Source organism: Castanea sativa, chromosome 12, assembly GCF_040712315.1.
Source record: "Castanea sativa cultivar Marrone di Chiusa Pesio chromosome 12, ASM4071231v1".
Classification (NCBI taxonomy): Eukaryota; Viridiplantae; Streptophyta; class Magnoliopsida; order Fagales; family Fagaceae; genus Castanea; species Castanea sativa.
Window position 1 is genome coordinate 36,204,104 of NC_134024.1, and position 21,393 is coordinate 36,225,496.

Here is a 21,393-nt window from a genome sequence, read left to right on the forward strand (position 1 = left end):
TGCAGATATTTCATTTGATTACAAGTTTCAATTGTAGCATATATTATCATTCATTGCAAAATTTTATATATTGTGACAATGTTTTATCAAAACTAAGTTGTTTATTGTTAGGAGATAATGACATTCATTATCATTCTTAGTATAATATTTACTGAGTAAATATTACATTTAGCAAATAGGTCACTGTTCACGATGGGTGAATCTATAGCGGGATAAATCGCTGGCCCAAGAAATGTCAAATAGCTATTCTAAATTTAAATACACAACTTTGTACTTCTTCCAAAAAAAAAATTACATCTTAATTTTCATACTAAAATGGCAACAAGTGCCTTGCATGTGTATTCCAAAGCAGTTATCTATATAAGTTTAGTTCCTACCATGTACTATATATGTCCCAAATGGTCTTAAATTTAAATCTCATAGAATCTCATAGCTCCCATTTTGAATCCATCATCTGCCCAAGATTCCAAGTACTCTAAAAGAACCCCAAATACTCATCAAAATAAATAAATAAATAAAAGAACCCTAAATCCATGTGCTAAGGTAAAAAAAAAAAAAAAAAAAAGTCACACACATGCAAGCTTAGACAAGCTCAGCCTTCGTTAGGCCAAGTACAGTGAGTAAAGGACAAGCTCGAACAAAGTTAATTTGACCATATGACCCCACACATGCATGCCTCATTTAATTCATCTATATAAGTGTCCTCCAAGTCTCATGTGTAGATGCAATTAATGATGCAAAATCAGCCTGAGATGGGAGAAGCAGTCTAGTCTCTGTGGATAAAGCTTATATATATTTTGAATTTAGATAATATGAAAACCAGCCCTTTTTTTTTGTAGGGTGCCACAACCATTCCCACACACCCTAACTCGACATTTGGCATCACCCTAATATCTTGACCGTCCATAAAATTTTATGAGCCAAGAATTTTATGTTATTTTCTTTTTATTTGTTTGAATTGATTTTGTTTAATTATTTTCGGTGCTTTATTCCTACAAGAGTTAGTATAAATTGATAAAAGATAACTTAAACATATATAGTTACTTAGGTATGGTGTCTTAAATTTTCTAATTAAATTCAATTATGCGATTGTATTATATTATTTATTGAGTTACATTAGTGAATTTTTGTATACTTTTGGAGTAATTTTGTTTATATTATATTAGATTAGTCAATACAATCATATATATATATATATATATATATATATATATATATATATATATATATATATATATATATATATATATATATATATATATGTATGTATGTATGTATGTATGTTAGAATTTTAATTTAAAAAGTCAAAGAACAATATCTAAGATTAAGAAAACCTCTATAAATTTATTCAAATTTATTATAGAGAGCATGAATGCATAGTGAAGGTCTTATAAAGTTGACAAAGTTAGGAACCTTCTATAGTAATGTTTTTATATTTGAATTTTTAATGTACTATGTCAGAATCTTACAATGTAACTATATTATAGATGGGGTGGGTGTTAAATGAGGTTCTTCGACTATACAATTTATATTAGCAACAAACGTACGAAGGCAAGCGAGAGAAAACTCATCAAGTAGTTACAAGTCTTAGAACCCCACGCAGCATGCAACCCAATAAAATAGAGAATAAAGAGAGACAATTTTATGATTTATTGAGAACCCACTTGCCGCTTGCAGTTGAAACACATACTATTCTTCTTCTTTTTTTGTTAACGAAACACTTACTATTCATTCTGTTCTTTTACAAAAAAAAAATGGTGGTGAAGTAAAAAGACACACATGACACAAACATAAAAAACAAAAACAAAAAAAACCACACGAAAGAAACAAAGACCCATCAAAAATAAAACCACATTGTTCAAGAAAACAAGACCACGTTGTTCAAGATATGACCTATGAGTAATACCAAGACCACATGATTTTACATAATTTTGTCACAACTTGCCACGTAGTGAGTTATGAGTGGTAGAGGTATGAACACACATGGATCCACTGCCACACCTCTTTCACTCATAACTCTTCACATGGCAAGTTATGGCCACAATTGTATAAAATATGTGGTCTTAGCATTTTTCTACACAAAAATGAATATTGATAAAGAATAAATTTTTTGATATTTTAAATATGTACCTAGATAAAATGGGTGCAAAGTAGTTGAGCAATAACATGAATTGGGGTCACAATAATAACTATGTCCTACAAAAATCCCCAGGCTTGGCCATTCTAGAAAGAACTTTGAAAAGTAATTCATTCTGATAATTATGACTTAAGTGAATAATTTATTCCTTACCAAATTTGTGTTGTCAATTGTGATAAACAAACCATATGATTCAATCCGCTCAATCCTCCCAGAAATAATATCTCCCATGTGGAGAGTCCTCAAATCATTTGTTTCAGATTAAGGTAGTCAGTCATAAGAAGAGACAACTAGTAAAGAGACCCTAAAAGCAATTATCTTAGGGCAAGAATTTTTTTATTAAAAAAAAAAAATTCAGTACCCGTACAACCATATTAGGATGAAGTTCCTCAATCTGTTCAACATGATTGCAAGCAGGATGCCTGCAAATTATCAAACATTACTGTGTTTAAATAAACAAGTATAATAAGTAAAACCATAAGAGAATTGTCACCAAGTAATAGTTCAGCTTGAGCATTGAGTGGTGAAATTCATTATAAAAAACACACACACACACACAAGCTTGGTTAATTCAACCCCTACAAATATGGGGAAAGAGAGAATATAGCATCAGTAAATAGAAAAAAACAAAACAAAACAAAACAAAAAACAAAAAAAAAGGGTCTAGCTGAAATACTCATGCCTTGATTCCAAAGTATATATTAGTGCACATAATACACTTCCATGCCCCCATTCCAAACTTCAAAATGGTCAAACATGAGAATGAGATCAGTGGCCCTGGCGCATAAACCAACACCCATGCCATGCATATACCCAGTGAAAAATAAACCATTAGCATTCCTTATATTGAATAGAAATTTTATTGATCAAGCAAATCGTAAACAATATTAAAACTCAATACCTTAAGTAAAAGAAAATAAATCTACTAATTATGTAGTCCGGAACTGAACCAAAGTAAGAAAAGAAAAGATTTTAAATAATTACATAAGACAACAAAGCTTGAATGTTAAGTAATTCACTTGTAAGGGGCGGGAGGACTTCTCAAATAATAGCAGGTTGCATCCAAAAGGGCCATTTTCTTTTTATATTTTTTTATTGGTTATAAACATTTTCTTTTTATATTTACGTCTACTAACTTGTATATATCTTGCACCAAAGTAATTATATTTTTTTTTTAAGAATTTATTCAACGAAAAAGGACAATTACATCACTTCAACACCTTATAGAACAAGTATAAAAAGTTCCTATAAAAAAAATAAAATCATACCTCAGACAGTTCATATGCATGATACCCTAATTAACTAAGAATATAAGAGATTTTGTAACTCTATGCTTGAACTAAACAATATGTATACATGAGTACATCTTTTTTTATAAGACAAGTCTCTGGCAAAGCTGTGTGGCGTGGATCTAGTTTAAGCTAAGAGTAGATCTTCTCAACCCTCACAACCTTCATAACTAGATCTCCACCTTGTTGGCCATCAAACCTTTTGACAAAGAACAGAACAAATGGTTGTCCACTATCCTGGTGACAGTATTATGAACCATACGGTGGAGGAGAAAAAATTAATTTTTGTTAGTGAAAAGATGGATCCCCTAGGTCCTTTGATTTATAGAAAAACAAATGTAAAAATCAGCTAATTAAAAAAAGAAATTAACCCATGTAGTTGACTAGCTGCGCATCTCAATTGGTCTTTAAAATAAACAAGCTAGAAAGTAAGATTGAAGCAGCACTTCCTGCTCTTTTTCTTGGAAGATTTGTAAACTAGTGAGCCTCTTTTTCTTTTTAATCTTTGTTTTTTTTAGCAAACTAGTGAACCTCTTTATCTAGCTGAGTTGAGGTATTTTTTTGGTTTCATACTAATGGTTGGGGATTTGGGTCCAGCCCCAAATGTAGCAAAATATCCAACACAGTGCCTAACGCCTTCTATAAGGTAATGAAATCAATTTTAGTCCCACCAAACTAATGAAGATCTTGATTTTTCATTGATGTGTTTCTTTCAGTTTCTTAATGAAAAAAGTTTTCATCTCACTCTAAAAAAAAGTTAAATTTAGAGCAATTAGAAATATTTTTAATTAAGCCAAAAATGAAAACTAATAAATATAAAAAATTTCAAATTACCATGTATAAAGGACTTGCTATCCTTAGTTGAATCCCAGGGATGTTGTGTAACCATACAGGTACACTGGCACGAATCACAAATGAAAATAGAAAAAAAAAATATCAAAAATATATACAAGATATAAAAAAAATTACATATATAATAACAGAAACACTTAAATAAAATATTATTACCCATAATTCCATTATGCACATGTATATGGTCCAATCCTAAGAACTTCTTCTGATCTTAAATGGCTTCTCATCTAAAAGACACTAAGATTGACACTAGAAATTTTCACATTCCAAAGGAAATTTAAGTAATCAAATTAAAAGCCCAATAGAAAATTAACACAGAAAAACACAAGCCAGGTATAACTATAACCAAATTTGGCGATTGAAATCCCTAAAACATAAAACCAAAAGCCCCAAATCCATGTGCTATTTTTGTCATCCACAGACATAATAGAATCAATAAAGAATCCAAACAAAAATTAGGAACATAATCTGAACACTAAAAAGACTAATACAAGTTTAACCATTTCCATTTTCCATAATAAAACCCAACATTACCCAAACTTAATGCAACAAACAGGAGAAGCAAGGCGACAATTTGTGCTTAGAATCAAAATCCCTAAAAACTATAACCAAAAAGCCCCAAATCCATTTGCTACTTTCATCAACCATTCATTCTTTATTTTGACCCACACCAAAAAAAAAAATGATCACAGAATCAAGAAATAATCCAAATGAAAACAACTGTAATTTGCATTAAATGAAAAAAAAAAAAAAAAAAAAAAAGAAGAAGAAGAAGAAGAAGAAGAAGTCCAAAACAGAGCAAGATCTAATTTTGTGAAACAACACATTAGATAACAACGGACACGGACACGGCGAAATCGGAAATCAGTCGCGACTCTTGAGGCGTTCGATGCGTTCGTTGAGCTAGTTGATGCGAGTAACGAGATGGGTGATGGAATAGAGACGAGGGTGGCGGCGATGAGGAGGACTTCTGGTGGCGGAGGTTCAAGGGTGAGGGAGAGAGAGAGGTGCGGCCAGGTGAAGGGGAGAGAGAGGAGAGGCGGAAGGGATGAGTGAAGAGGGAGAGAGGGGATGGGGCGGCCAAGAAGAGAATATGAGAGAAAGAAAATGAAAAGGATAAGGGTTACATGTTGTGTTTTAAATAGAATCAAAACTACGTAGTTTTAATAGTAGTAACTTAAAAATGAAAAGAAAAAAAAGGCTGTTGTGGAGGTTAGAACCTTGGATAAGACCCTGAAGATCTACATGGCACGCGTGTTAACCACTAAAGGTAACTTAGATTTATGAATATATTTCATAAATATATATTTTATACATAAACTTTTTATAAATAGTAATATTTAATATTTAATACATAAACATTTTATAAATAGTAATTGATGACGCAAAGAAAATCAGTAGGCTGGATGCTTCGAATTTCGATGACTCACTTGCTCTTTCAATAGCCTGGAAAAAAAAAAAAAAAAAAAAAAAAAAAAAGGTGACTGGGGCTACCGGCCAAAACCCTCCAATGGCGAAGTTAGTTTTCTCTCTATATTTTTGGAGTTCCAACTTTTTGGAAGCAATCAAAATGTACCTTTGCTTTGTCTGAATAAGCGTTTATATAGTGTTCTAATAGACAGTTATCGCAATTAAAACCTCCCCTGGATTCAAGGAGGCGCAAGGATTTAAACATAACTTCCATAACCGTTTAGGAGTTATGCATTTATTTCACAACGGATACCTGGCAGTTACGCGTGAAATAAGAAATTATCACATTATACTCGGAGATTTTCCTAAGTATGATACCCTCGTCCTAGTATTCCCTTGTTGAGTGTACTTTGGTACATGAATAGGGGTCGTCCCGTCCAATGGACGAATTTCTTCAAGACGAGCTTGTCAACACTCTAGACGAGCGCCTCATTCCATGGTCACGCATACCTCGTCCAAGGCTCTTCCTCTTTGGACGAGGTAGTTACAGGTAAGGTTTTCAAGGGTGCTTGCAATTCTAGCTGGGTTACGGACGACCTCTATGGACAACTTCAAGATAGGCAAAATCAGTACCCTATCAGTAATATTTAATATTTAATACATAAATATTTTATAAATAGTAATATTTAACATTTAACACATAAATATTTTATAAATAGTAATATTTAACATTTAATACATAAATATTTTATAAATAGTAATATTTAATATTTAATACATAAATATTTTATAAATAGTAATATTTAATATTTTCTTGATTAATTTATTTTAAAATTATTTTAGTAAACTTAAAATGTACTCCTAAACCTAAAAATGACCAAAATACCCTCTAATATTAAAAATTAATAAAATATAATTTAAATAGTAATAAAATATAATATAATACTTCAAATTAATAAAATATAATTTAATACTACAAATTAATAAAATATATTTTAATAATTCAATTTAACACAATATAATTTAATTTAATACTTCAAATTAGTATAATATATTTAAATTAATACTTCAAATTCTTAAAATATAATTTAGCACTACAAATAAGTAAAATATAATTTAATAGTTAATATAAAAAAAAAAAAAAGGCCAACTTACACCATAAGAGTAAAGAAAATGACTGAAACACCCTAAAGACCCATAAATGTAAAACAGGCCAACTTATTATTACATATTACACCAACCAATAACTTATTATTAAATTTATATTTTGAAAATCCAACCGTTGGTTTACATTTTCTATATGTTCTTAACATGCATATCAATTTTCATGCTAATCGGGTATAATTTACCGTTTGATCATAAAACTCATCTTATATTTATTTTATAAGCAGTTTATATACACACACACACACACACACACACACACACACACAAGAGCATACAAACTCTATATATATAGCAGTAATTTTGAAATGATACATTGACATTGAAATATTCATTTCCAATGACCAAACCAAAACAGTCATGGAAATGGTATTCACAACATTGATCTAGGCCAATATCTCTTCCTATAAAAAAAAAAAAGCAAAAAGAAAAAAGAAAAAAAAGTCCAATATCTCTAACTCACATCAATGCTCTACATATAGCTCCTATGGGTTCCCATTAGTTTAATTGGTAAAATCTCTTAAGAGATTTCGAGTTCAAACTCCCAAAAATCAAATAGTGTTTTGAATTGATGGTGAAGAAGTGAAAAAATGGAAGCATATGCCATAAAATAGTGTTTTTGTTATTGCTTTGTCTGTTAATAAATAAAAAAAAATTATGGAGCATATGCCATAAAATTCTATCACGTCATAAATAAATTAAAAAAGAAAAAGAAAAAGCTTTGTGATTCCCATTCAGCAAATAGAAAACTTTGAAGTTCACTTCAAGCGATTTGGTTCAGCAACAGAGTTTGATTGGGATAGTTCAAAAGTATTAACATACTTTTTTAGAACCTCAATTTTAAGGCTTAGAATCCCTCTTCAAAGTTTTGTAATTTAAGGAAACAAAGCAGAGAAGGAAAATTTTAAGTTTGAAATGGAAGCATGGCCCTTGTACTATATATTGAATTAGTGTTTCTTGCCTGAATAGCTTAACCCAAACATGACTAATTAAATAATTGTGTCATGACCTTTCCCGATAATAGTTTATAAAAATAAAAATAAAAATAAAAAACCCTGATAATAAAGTAGGATGACACAACAATAACAATATTACTCACTTGACAAGCTTAATAAACAGTTTGTATTTGATTGACATGAAGGTGACACAAATACAACCCATTAAACCATCTTTAAAAAAAAAAACGTAATTAATATTGTTTCTCATTACGTGAAATAGTTTTTTTTTTTTTTTCATGACATTAGTTTTTATCCATCATATATTGATGAGAATATTTCTTAGAGTTGTCATGCATCCTTGGTGGATTCATAGGGCTGAGAATTAAAAAAGAGGTAAAAAGACAATAATAACATTTAATGAGGATGTACTGTAGTTGATTGTTTCAAGTTTTTAAAGCAAAGAATAAGTATATCAATGGTGGAGTGGTTTCAGGTTTGTTTGAATTTTGAAGTAAACGTCATTTTCAAATTCCCATGTTAGTGCAACAAGAACAGGTAGGGTTTCTCTACCAACTTTGTTTTCACACAAAATGCATTGTTGCGCCTCAAATCCTACTGCAGCAACAGCAGCAAGTATACGTGATTGTGATGGCTGAAGTGCTGAACCCAACCCCTGAGGGGCACCACCTCCTGCAAAAGCACATCTTTTTCGTCTTTCCCTGCTAGCTCCAGTACAAACTAAGACAAAGTTACGTTGACCACATAACCCTGCACATGCAAGTCTCATTTAATTCATAGCCTCCAAAATTTTCTTTTGTCAAATTCATTAATTGTAATAGATGCAAAAAGTGTCCTCCATATCTCATTGCAAAACTAGTGTGCAGGGAGTAGCATATATTTTGATAGGTACCGTGTCCTCAAGGGCATTGTTTATTTTGTGCTAGTGGCGGTGTTAGTGGTGGCCCTTGTGCATAGAAACCAGTCTTTTTTTAAGAATACTACTCTCATTCCCTCACGCCCTAACTTTACATTTGGCATCACCTATTCACCCTACCCTAATATCGTGAATGTCCATAAAATTATACTATTTGCCAGCCCCAATCCAGATACAACAGCCAAGAATCTTATGTTATTTCCTTTTTATTATATACTTCGAAAGAGTGGAGTACAATGTCAAAAAAAGAATCAGCATTGAATGAGCTAGGGTGGAGTACAACGTCAAATTGTGCAACAAGATCTAGAATTGCTACCACCTACCAATTTGGTTTTCATTCTTTAGCACACAAAACAAAACAGACAGTTGCGCCAGAGACACAGAGATTCTCAGAGGCTCAAAGCCAGAGGCACAGAGTTATACTCTTTTGTATTAACCGCAAGCTTGCTAGCTATCCCCGAAAACACCCTTGTGTTGTGCTAGTGCTCAGCAATAAGCATATATACAAACTGTGTACGGTATTTATTTATATTGACCATTCCTCTTCTAGAATGCATGCAAACTTGGTATCATATGAGATGTCACATGCCACTTCATACATAAATAACTTTCCCAAAACTAATTACTAGCAAAGTTCCACAATTGTTTATACCTAGTTTAAATACATAAGTTCACACAATCACGGTTAATACAAAATTACTTAGAGTTTAAAGTAATTATTTGTAATCCCTAATGAATTTAAAGTGTTTTTTTTTTTTAAATTATGGGGGTGATCTATTTTAGTCTTTCATATCTAGTAATTATTGTAATGCCTTTATTTTGTGGAGAGAAGCAAAGTGAATTCATTTGGAAAAAAAAAAAAAAGAGAGAAAGGGAGAGAGAAAGACAAAGTCACTATATAATAGCTGTGATAAGACATCAATCCTTGCAAGTAGTTCGTAGTTGACGCATGTTAATATTATACTTGAGATCAAAGCATTATATGTACCAGTTGTTTCAAATTGATACTTCTAGCTTTATATTTGTATTTGGTACAAATCTTATGTAATTTAGGTTGGTGTGCTTGGTTTTTTTTTTTTTTCTGCTCTAGTAAAGAAATACTGAAGGATTCCCAGGCTTGCTAGCTGTCCCCAAAATCACCCTTGTGCTATGCTAGTGCTCAGCAATACGCATATATACAAACTGTGTACGATATCTATTTATATTGATTATTCCTCTTCTAGCATGCATGCAAACTTGGTATCATATGAGATGTCACATGCCACTTTATACATAAATAACTTTCACAAAACTAATTACTAGCAAAGCTTCACAATTGTTTATACCTAGTTTAAATACAGAAGTTCACACAATCAAGATTAATACAGAATTACTTAGAGTTTAAAGTAATTATTTGTAATCACTAATGAATTTAAAGTGTTTTTAAAAAAAATAAATAAATTATGGGGGTGATCTATTTTAGTCTTCCATATCTAGTAATTAATGTAATGCCTTTATTTTGGGGAGAGAAGCAAAGAGAATTCATTTGAAAAAAAAAAAAAAGAGAAGGAGAGAGAGAAAGACAAAGTCATTGTATAATAGCTATGATAAGACATCAACCCCTGCAAGTAGTTCATAGTTGATGCATGTTAGTATTACACATGAGATCAAAGCATTATACGTACCAGTTGTTTCAAATTGATACTTCTAGCTTTATATTTGTATTTGGTACAAATCTTATGTAATTTTGGTTGGTGTGCTTGGTTTTTTTTTTTTATGCTCTATTAAAGAAATACTGAAGAATGTGTACACTAATGACTACCACCATTGGGGAGAATGTTCAATTTTTCTTTCCTTTTTACTTCCTTTTTTTTTTATTTGAGTTTTCTCCTGGAGATTCATATTCTTAAAATTTTGTGTGTATGTTTGTTTGTCCTTAGGATTGTTTGGTTTTGCCTTGTGTTCATCTCCTCTTGATGAAAATATTTCCCTATGGTGAGGGGGACACTTGTACTTGGCAATGAAATCTTAAATTCTTAGATATCCTATGTGCCTTATGCCTTTATTTTTCCCATAATTTTTCATATCTCATTTATTTGTCAAATGTTTCGGTGACTAGTTGTGCCTATGACGTCTAGCTCAAATCATCCTCTTCTTAAAGTTATGGAATGAAGGGTAGGGTCTTGGGCATTAAACCTATTGGGTGTGTCTAATTTGAATTATAAGAAATTTTTATGAGAAAAGTTGAAAGTCAATCACATTGCAAATGTGATTGTTGAATCTATGTGACTATGTCAAGAAGATTATAGCAAAGGAGCTCTCTCTAAACCTTGTCTTATAATATGGTCATTATTTTCTCCTAGGACGCCCAAGCCTACCACATGCCAAAGCCATCAGTTAGAGTCTTGGTTTTGAATTTACTTCATTTTTTCTTTTTTTTTTGAGAAACAAACACACATAAATGTGAGGAATATATATTAAAACTAAACAAGAATAGAAATCTCATAGCAAAGTTTGATTAGTTACATCCCATTGAGTTCATCCTCAAAAACAGAAGCAATCATTCAAGATAGGAGACACCAAAAACCAAAAAATAAAAAACCAAAAGCCCTAAATAACTTTTGCTATAAAGGAAGTATTTATGAGAAGTTACCTCATTAGTAGTCATCAAAACTTGGCGACTCATAGGTATCTTCTTTCTTATCTTCCTCGGAGTTGCTTCCCCCATTTTTTTTCCACATCCTTTGTGGCTGGACCAATCGACCCAGGCAGTTGGCGGCCAACCACCTTCTTAGGGATCTTCAATATCGTCGAGTAGGTGGTGGACAAAACTTGGTCTCGGTTCATTTTTCTTTGTCCCAGCTCATCCATCATTTTTGGTTCCTAAAAATGAAAAATAAAAAAAGCATTAGATTAGATTAAGCTTAAAATTTATTAAAAATGCAAAAAAAAACAAAACAAAACAAAACAAACAAACTAACTAACTAACTAGAAGACTTACCAGCAAAATGCTAGGACTCTGAAGTTTGATGGTTTCCCACAACTTCATGCCGTTGTGGTTAGACGCACCGCAAGTAAAGATTCCACCCCTGAAGACACTTTCACTGTGTCTTCCAAGGTGGTCATGGCAAGAGTTGATTTTTTAGCAAATCTGCCTCCATCAACTTTTTTTGAAAAAAAGATTTTCAGATCGTTTGTGGTTAGGTTATGTTCCGACAAATCTTCCGTGCGCACAAAAACGGTGACAGTATTTTGACGTAAAAAGGGCATTTCTTCGACCACGGCTTTGTTGAGCAGTCAAAGGATTCAGAACGTTTTCATTGACATATTTTGTGGAGAGCAAAAAAAAAAGAAACAAAGATGATGTTTTAGACTTGAAGTGAAAGAGCAAAATGAGAGAGAAGATGTTTTAGGAAGGACTTGATAGAGAGAAAAATAAGAGAGAAGGTGTGCTCGGTTACAACCTATGTTTAATAAGTTTCTTTTTTTTGAAAGCCATGTGAATAGAACCTGGTTTCAATAGAGAGAGCCAAAAGAAATCTTCCATTAAAAGACGCTTTCACTCATTGCAAGTAACTTCCAATTTGTTAAGTACATTATAATTAAAATTGATTGTCTCAAAACTACTAAATCAAGAGTGCTAGTAACAAAAATAGAAAGAATTTCTCTAACTTTGTTTCTATTGTTTAACGTACAAAATGCACAGTTGCGCATCAAACCCTGCAATAGCTGCAAGCTTACGTCATTGTGTCGGCTGAAATGCTGAACTTGGCCCATAGAGAGAGACTTAGTATCAGTCAGAGGCATACATTTTTTGTCTTTCCCTACAAGCCATGATATCACCCTTGTGCTAGTGCTCTGCCATAGTCAATAAGCAAATTAAATGTACGGTATTTCTAGACTATAGTTGATCATTCCTCTTCTAGCATACATGCAAACTTGGTATCATGAGATGTCACATGAACCTTCATACATAAATAACTTTCACAAAATTAATAGAAAAGTTTCACAATTACATATATACCAAGTTTAAATAAATAAAAAGGTCACACAATCAAGGTTAGTGCAAAATTACTTAAAAGTTTAAAGTAATTATTTGTAATCCCTAATAAATTTTTAAAGTGTTTTTTTTCACTTTTTTAACTTTATGGGATATCTAGTAATTCTTGTGATGCCTTTGTTTTGTGGGGAGAGAGAAGCAAAGAGACTTCATTTGAAAAAAAAAATAAAAAAAAAGACGAAATTACTATATAATTGCTGTGATAAGACGTTAATCCCTGAAAGTGGTATGTAGTTGATGCAGATTAGTATTATAGTTGTGATCAAAGTACTAGGTTGCTATTTGTCATCCATCTAGAGTAGACTTTTTGGGAGTTTTGGTAGTTTGCACGTAGTTAATAGCTAGTCTCTAACCGATACACAGGAACCTACTTGTTTGTGTGGTAATCTAAAATAATTTTACGAAATATTAAATTGATTATCAAACTATACCAATGCATATATGAATTGCTCCTATTTGATTTGAATTTGTGTTACAATTTGATGAATTGCTTGAAATAATAGAGAATCATAAGTTTCATTGCCTAGGAATTGTTAAAACAAAACTATATATATAAATAGCTACACAATCGAGAAATATAATAGAAAAATTAGTTACCATCAAAACGACGTAGTTTTGATTGTAGTAAATTAAAAAATGAAGAGAAAAAAAAGGGCTGTTGTGGAGGTTAGAACCTTAGACGAGACCCTGAAAAAAGATAAAGTCACTGTATAATAACTGTGATAAGACATCAACCCTTGCAAGTAGTTCATAGTTGATACATGTTAGTATTATACATGAGATCAAAGAATTATATGTACCGGTTGTTTCAAATTGATACTTCTAGCTTTATATTTCTATTTGGTAAAAATCTTATGTAATTTGGGTTGGTGTGCTTGGGTTTTTTTTTTTTAACTTCTTTTATGCTCTATTAAAGAAATACTGAAGAATGTGTACACTAATTACTACCACCATTGGGGAGAATGTTCAATTTTTCTTTCTTTTTTCCTTCCATTTTTTTTTTGGGTTTTCTCCTAGAGATTCATGTTCTTAAAATTTTGTGTGTATGTTTGTTTGTCCTTAGGATTGTTTGGTTTTGCCTTGTGTTCATCTCGTCTTGATGAAAATATTTCCCTATGGTGAGGGGGACACTTGTTCTCGACAATGAAATCTTGAATTCTTAGATATACTATGTGCCCTATGCCTTTATTTTTTTCGTAATTTTTCATATCTCGTTTATTTGTCAAATGTTTCGGTGACTAGTTGTGTCTATGACGTCTAGCTCAAATCATCATCTTCTTAAAGTTATGGAATGAAGGGTAGGATCTTGGGCATTAGATCTATTGGATGTGTTTAATTTGAATTATAAGAAATTGTTATGAGAAAAGTTGAAAGTCAATCACATTGCAAATGTGATTGTTGAATCTATGTGACTATGTCAAGAAGATGACAGCATAGGAGCTCTCTCTAGACCTTGTCTTATAATGTGGTCATTTTTTTCTCCTAGGATGCCCAAGCCTATCACAGGCCAAAGCCATCACTTAGAGTCTCGGTATTGAATTTACTTCCTTTTTTCTTTTTTTTTGAGAAACAAACACACATAAATGCGAGGAATATATATTAAAACTAAACAAGAATAGAAATCTCATAGCAAAGTTTGATTAGTTACATCCCATTGAGTTCATACTCAAAAACAGAAGCAATCATCCAAAATAGGAGACACCAAAAACCAAAAACCAAAAACCCTAAATAACTTTTGCTATAAAGGAAGTATTTCTAAGAAGTTACCTCATTAGTAGTCATCAAAACTTGGCGACTCGTAGGTATCTTCTTTCTTATCTTCCTCGGAGTTGCTTCCCCCATTTTTTTTCCACATCCTTTGTGGCTGGACCAATCGACCCAGGCAGTTGGCGGCCAACCACCTTCTTAGGGATCTTCAATATCGTCGAGTAGGTGGTGGACAAAACTTGGTCTCGGTTCATTTTTCTTTGTCCCAGCTCATCCATCATTTTTGGTTCCTAAAAATGAAAAATAAGAAAGCATTAGATTAGATTAAGCTTACAATTTATTAAAAATGCAAAAAAAAAAAAAAAATTAACTAACTAACTAACTAACTAACTAGAAGACTTACCAGTAAAATGTCAGGACTCTGAAGTTTGATGGTTTCCCACAACTTCATGCCCATTGTGGTTAGACGCACCGCAAGTAAAGATTCCACCCCTGAAGACACTTTCACTGTGTCTTTCAAGGTGGTCATAGCAAGAGTTGATTTTTTAGCAAATCTGCCTCCGTCAACTTTTTTTGAAAAAAAGATTTTCGATCGTTTGTGGTTAGGTTATGTTCCGACAAATCTTCCGTGTGCACAAAAACGGTGACAGTATTTTGACGTAAAAAGGGCATTTCTTCGACCACTGCTTTGTTTAGCAATCAAAGGATTCAGAACGTTTTCATTCACATATTTTGTGGAGAGCAAAAACAAAGAAACAAAGATGACATTTTAGACTTGACGTGAGAGAGCAAAATGAGAGAGAAGATATTTTAGGAAGGGCTTGATAGAGAGAAAAATGAGAGAGAAGGTGTACTCGGTTTCAACCTATGTTTAATAAGTTTCTTTTTTTCGAAAGCCATGTGAATAGAACCTGGTTTCAAAAAGAGAATACCGACACGCTAACCACAATTGATGAGACTTTCTAGGATTCTATATTTTATTTATTTTAAGTTTAGATTATAATTAAGAGAGAGAGCCAAAAGAAATCTTCCATTAAAAGACGCTTTCACTCACTGCAAGTAACTTCCAAGTTGTTAAGTACATTATAATTAAAACTAATTGTCTCAAAACTACTAAATCAAGAGTGCTTGTAACAAAAATAGAAAGAATTTCTCTAATTTTGTTACTATAGTTTAACATACAAAATGCACAGTTGCGCATCAAACCCTGCAGCAGCTGCAAGCTTACGTCATTGGGTAGGCTGAAGTGCTGAATCCGGCCCATAGAGAGAGACTTAGTGTCAGTAAGAGGCATACATTTTTTGTCTTTCCCTACCAGCCATGATATCACCCCTGTGCTAGTGCTCTGCCATAGCCAATAAGCAAACTAAATGTACGGTATTTCTAGACTATAGGTGATCATTCCTCTTCTAGCATACATGCAAACTTGGTATCATGAGATGTCACATGAACCTTCATACATAAATAACTTTCACAAAATTACTAGCAAAGTTTCACAATTACATATATACCTAGTTTAAATAAATAAAAAGGTTCACACAATCAAGGATAGTGCAAAATTACTTAAAAGTTTAAAGTAATTATTTGTAATCCCTAATAAATTTTTAAAGTGTGGTTTTTTTTTCACTTTTTTAACTTTATGGGAGTGATCCATTTTAGTCTTCCATATCTAGTAATTCTTGTGATGCCTTTATTTTGTGGGGGAAGAGAAGCAAAGAGACTTCATTTGGAAAAAAAAAGACGAAACCACTACATAATTGCTATGATAAGACGTTAATCCTTGAAAGTGGTATGTAGTGGATGCAGATTAGTATTATAGTTGAGATCAAAGTATTAGGTTGATATTTGTCACCCATCTAAAGTAGACTTTTTGGGAGTTTTGGTAGTTTGCACGTAGTTAATAACTAGTCTCAAACCGGTACATAGGAACCTGCTTGTTTGTGTGGTAAACTAAAATAATTTTAAGAAATATTAAACTGACTATAAAACTATACCAATGCATATATGAATTGCTCCAATTTGTTTTGAATTTGTGTTACAATTTGATGAATTGCTTGAAATAATAGAGAATCATAAGTTTCATTGCCTAGGAATTGTTACAACAAAACAATATATATATATATATATATATATATATAGCTACACAATCGAGAAATATAATAGAAAAATTAGTTACCATCAAAACAACGTAGTTTTAATTGTAGTAACTTAAAAAAAATGAAGAGAAAAAAAAGGGTGTTGTGGAGGTTAGAACCTTAGACGAGACCCTAAAAATCTACATGGCACGCGTGTTCACCACTAAAGGTAACTTAGGTTTATGACCATATTTCATAAATATATATTTTATACAAAAATATTTTATAAATAGTTATATTTAATACATAAACATTTCATAAATAGTAATATATAATATTTAATACATAAATATTTTATAAATAGTAATATTTAATATTTAATACATAAATATTTTATAAATAGTAATATTTAATTTAAATAGTAATATTTAATTTAAATAGTAATATTTAACATTTAATACATAAATATTTAATAAATAGTAATATTTAATACATAAATATTTTATAAATAGTAATATTTTATAAATAGTAATATTTAATATAAATAGTAATATTTAATATTTTCTTGATTAATTTATTTTAAAATTATTTTAGTAAACTTAAAATGTACTCCTAAACCTAAAAATGACCAAAATACCCTCTAATATTAAAAATTAATAAAATGTAATTTAAATAGTAATAAAATATAATATAATAATTCAAATTAATAAAATATAATTTAATACTACAAATTAATAAAAGATATTTTAATAATTCAATTTAACACAATATAATTTAATTTAATACTTCAAATTAATATAATATATTTAAATTAATACTTCAAATTCATAAAATATAATTTAGCACTACAAATTAGTACATATAATTTAATAGTTAATATAATAAAAGGCCAACATACACCATAAACGTAAAGAAAATGACTGAAACACCCCGAAAGCCCATAAATGTATAAAAGGCCAACTTATTATTAGATATTACACCAACCAATAACTTATTATTAAATTTATATTTTGAAAATCCAACCATTGGATTACATTTTCTATATGTTCTTAACATGCATGTCAATTTTCATGCCAATCGGGTGTAATTCACCATTTGATCTTTAAACTCATCTTTTATGTCTTATTTTAAACTACAAAAACTTGAATTTAAACAACTGATTGATGACATGGCTATTAATCTTCGATTACCTTGAAATTTTGTAAGCATTAACAATATATGAAGATAATGTAATCCAACGTAGATTTTATCAAAATTCACATCGAATTAAGAAATATACGGTTGGATTCAAGTTACACTTGATTTAACTCTAAAAAATGTTACACCAACCAATAACTTATTATTGAATTAATATTTTGAAAATCCAACCGTTGGATTAAATTTTCTATATGTAATTAAATTTCATGCCAATTTTCATGCAAATTTGGTGTAATTTACCTTATGGTCTTTAAATTCATCTTTTATGCCTTATTTTAAATTACAAAAACTTAAATTTAAACAATTGATTGATGACATGGATATTAATCTTCGATCACCTTGAAATTTTGTAAGCATGAACAATATATGAAGATAATGTAATCTAACGGTAAATTTGTCAAAATTCACATTGAATTAAGAAATATAGGATTATGTTCAAGTTACACTTAATTTAACTCTAACAAATATTACACCAACCAATAACTTTTTATTGAATTCATATTTTGAAAATCCAACCGTTGAATTAAATTTTCTATATGTTCTAAATATGCATACCTATTTTCATGCCAATTGGGTTAAATTTACCGTATGATCTTTAAACTCATCTTTTTTACTTTATTTTAAACTACAAAAATTTGAATTTAAACAATTGATTGATGACATGACTATTAATCTTTCACCTTGAAATTTTGTAAGTAAGAGCAATATATGGAGATAATGTAATATAATCGTAGATATGTGAAAATTCACATTGAATTAAGAAATATAGGGTTATGTTCAAGTTACACTTAATTTAACTCAAAAAAATGTTACACCGACCAATAACTTTTTACTGAATTCATATTTTAGAAATCCAACCGTTGAATTAAATTTTCTATATGTTCTAAACATGCGTGCCTATTTTCGTGCCAATCGGGTATAATTTACCGTATGATCTTCAAATTCATCTTCTATACTTTATTTTAAACTACAAAAACTTGAATTTAAACATTTGATTGATGACATGACTATTAATCTTTGATCACCTTGAAATTTTTAGGCATGAACAATATATGAAGATAATGTAATACAACTGGTATATTTGTCAAAATTCACATTAAATTAAAAAATATAGAGCTATGTTCAAGTTACACTTAATTTAACTCAAAAAAATGTTACACCGACCAATAACTTTTTATTGAATTTATATTTTGGAAATCCAACCGTTGAATTAAATTTTCTATATGTTCTAAACATGCATGCCAATTTTCGTTTCAATCGGGTGTAATTTACCGTATGATCTTTAAACTCATCTTTTATACTTTATTTTAAACTACAAAAACTTGAATTTAAACAATTGATTGATGACATGACTATTAATCTTTAACCACCTTGAAATTTTGTAGGCATGAACAATATATAAAGATAATGTAATATAACCGGTATATTTGTCAAAATTCACATTAAATTAAGAAATATAGGGTTGGGTTCAAATTACACTTGATTTAACTCTAAAAAATGATATACCAACCAATAACTTATTATTAGATTCATATTTTGAAAATCCAACCGTTGGATTGCATGTTCTATATGCCCTTAATGTTCATACCAATTTTCATGACAATCGGGTGTAATTTACAATTTGATGTTTAACTTATCTTTTATGCATTATTTTAAATTACAAAAACTTGAATTTAAACAATTGATTGATGATATGACTATTAATCTTTAATCACCTTGAAATTTTGTAGGCAGGAACAATATATGAAGACAATTTAATCTAACGGTAGATTTTTCAAAATTCACATTGAATTAGGAAATATAGGGTTCGGTTCAAACTACACTTGATTTAACTCTAAAAAATGTTACACCAACCATTAACTTATTATTGAATTCATATTTTAAAAATCCAACAGTTTGATTACATTTTCTATATGTTCTTAACATGCATGCCTATATTCATGCCAATCGGGTGTAATTTACTATTTGATCTTTAAACTCATCTTTTATGCCTTATTTTAAACTACAAAAACTTGAATTTAAACAACTGATTGATAACATGGCTATTAATTTTTTATCACCATGAAATTTTGTAAGCATGAACAATATATGAAGATAATGTAATGTAACGGTAGATTTGTCAAAATTCACATTGAATTAAGAAATATAGGGTTCGATTCAAGTTACACTTGATTTAACTCTAAAAAATGTTACACCAACAAATAACTTATTATTGAATTCATATTTTGAAAATCCAACTATTGGATTATATTTTCTATACGCTCTTAAAATTCATGTCGATTTTCATGCCAATCGGGTGTAATTTACCGTATGATCTTTAAATTCAACTTTTATGCCTTATTTTAATTTACAAAAACTTGAATTTAAACAATTGATTGATGACATAGCTATTAATCTTCGATCATCTTGAAATTTTGTACGCATGAACAATATATGAAAATAATGTAATCTAACGGTAAATTTGTCAAAATTCACATTGAATTAAGAAATATAAGTTTTGTTCAAGTTACATTTAATTTAACTCTAAAAAATGATACACCAACAAAAAACTTTTTATTGAATTCATATTTTTGAAATTCCAACCGTTGAATTAAATTTTCTATATATTCTCAACATGCATGCCTATTTTCATGCCAATCGGGTGTAATTTACCGTATGATCTCTAAACTCATCTTTTATGCACTATTTTAAACTACAAAAACTTGAATTCAAACAATTGATTGATGACATGACTATTAAACTTTAATCACCTTGAAATTTCATAAGCATGAACAATATATGAAGATAATATAATCTAACGGCAGATTTATCAAAATTCATATTGAATTAAGAAATACAGGATTGGGTTCAAGTTACACTAGATTTAACTCTAAAAAATGCTACATCGACCAATAACTTATTATTGAATTCATATTTTGAAAATCCAACAGTTGGATTACATTTTCTATATGTTCTTAACATGCATGCCTATTTTCATGTCAATCGGGTGTAATTTACCATTTGATCTTTAAACTCATCTTTTATGCCATATTTTAAACCACAAAAACTTGAATTTAAAAAATTGATTGATGACATGGCTATTCATCTTCGATCACCTCGAAATTTTGTAAATGTGAACAATATATGAAGATAATGTAATCCAACGGTAGATTTATCAAAATTCACATTGAATTAAAAAATATAGGTTTATGTTCAAGTTACACCAACCAATAACTTATTATTGAATTCATATTTTAAAAATCCAACCGTTAAATTAAATTTTCTATATGTTCTTAACATGCATGCCTATTTTCGTGCCAATCGGGTGTAATTTACCGTATGATCTTCAAACTCATCTTTTATACTTTATTTTAAACTACAAAAACTTGAATTTAAACAATTGATTGATGTCATGACTATTAATCTTTGATCACCTTGAAATTTTGTAGGCATGAACAATATATGAAGATAATGTAATATAACTGGTATATTTGTCAAAATTCACATTGAATTAAGAAATATAGGGATGGGTTCAAATTACACTTGATTTAACTCTAAAAAATGTTACACCAAACCAATAACTTATTATTAGATTCATATTTTGAAAATTCAACCGTTGGATTACATGTTCTGTATGCCCTTAATGTGCATACCAATTTTCATGACAATTGG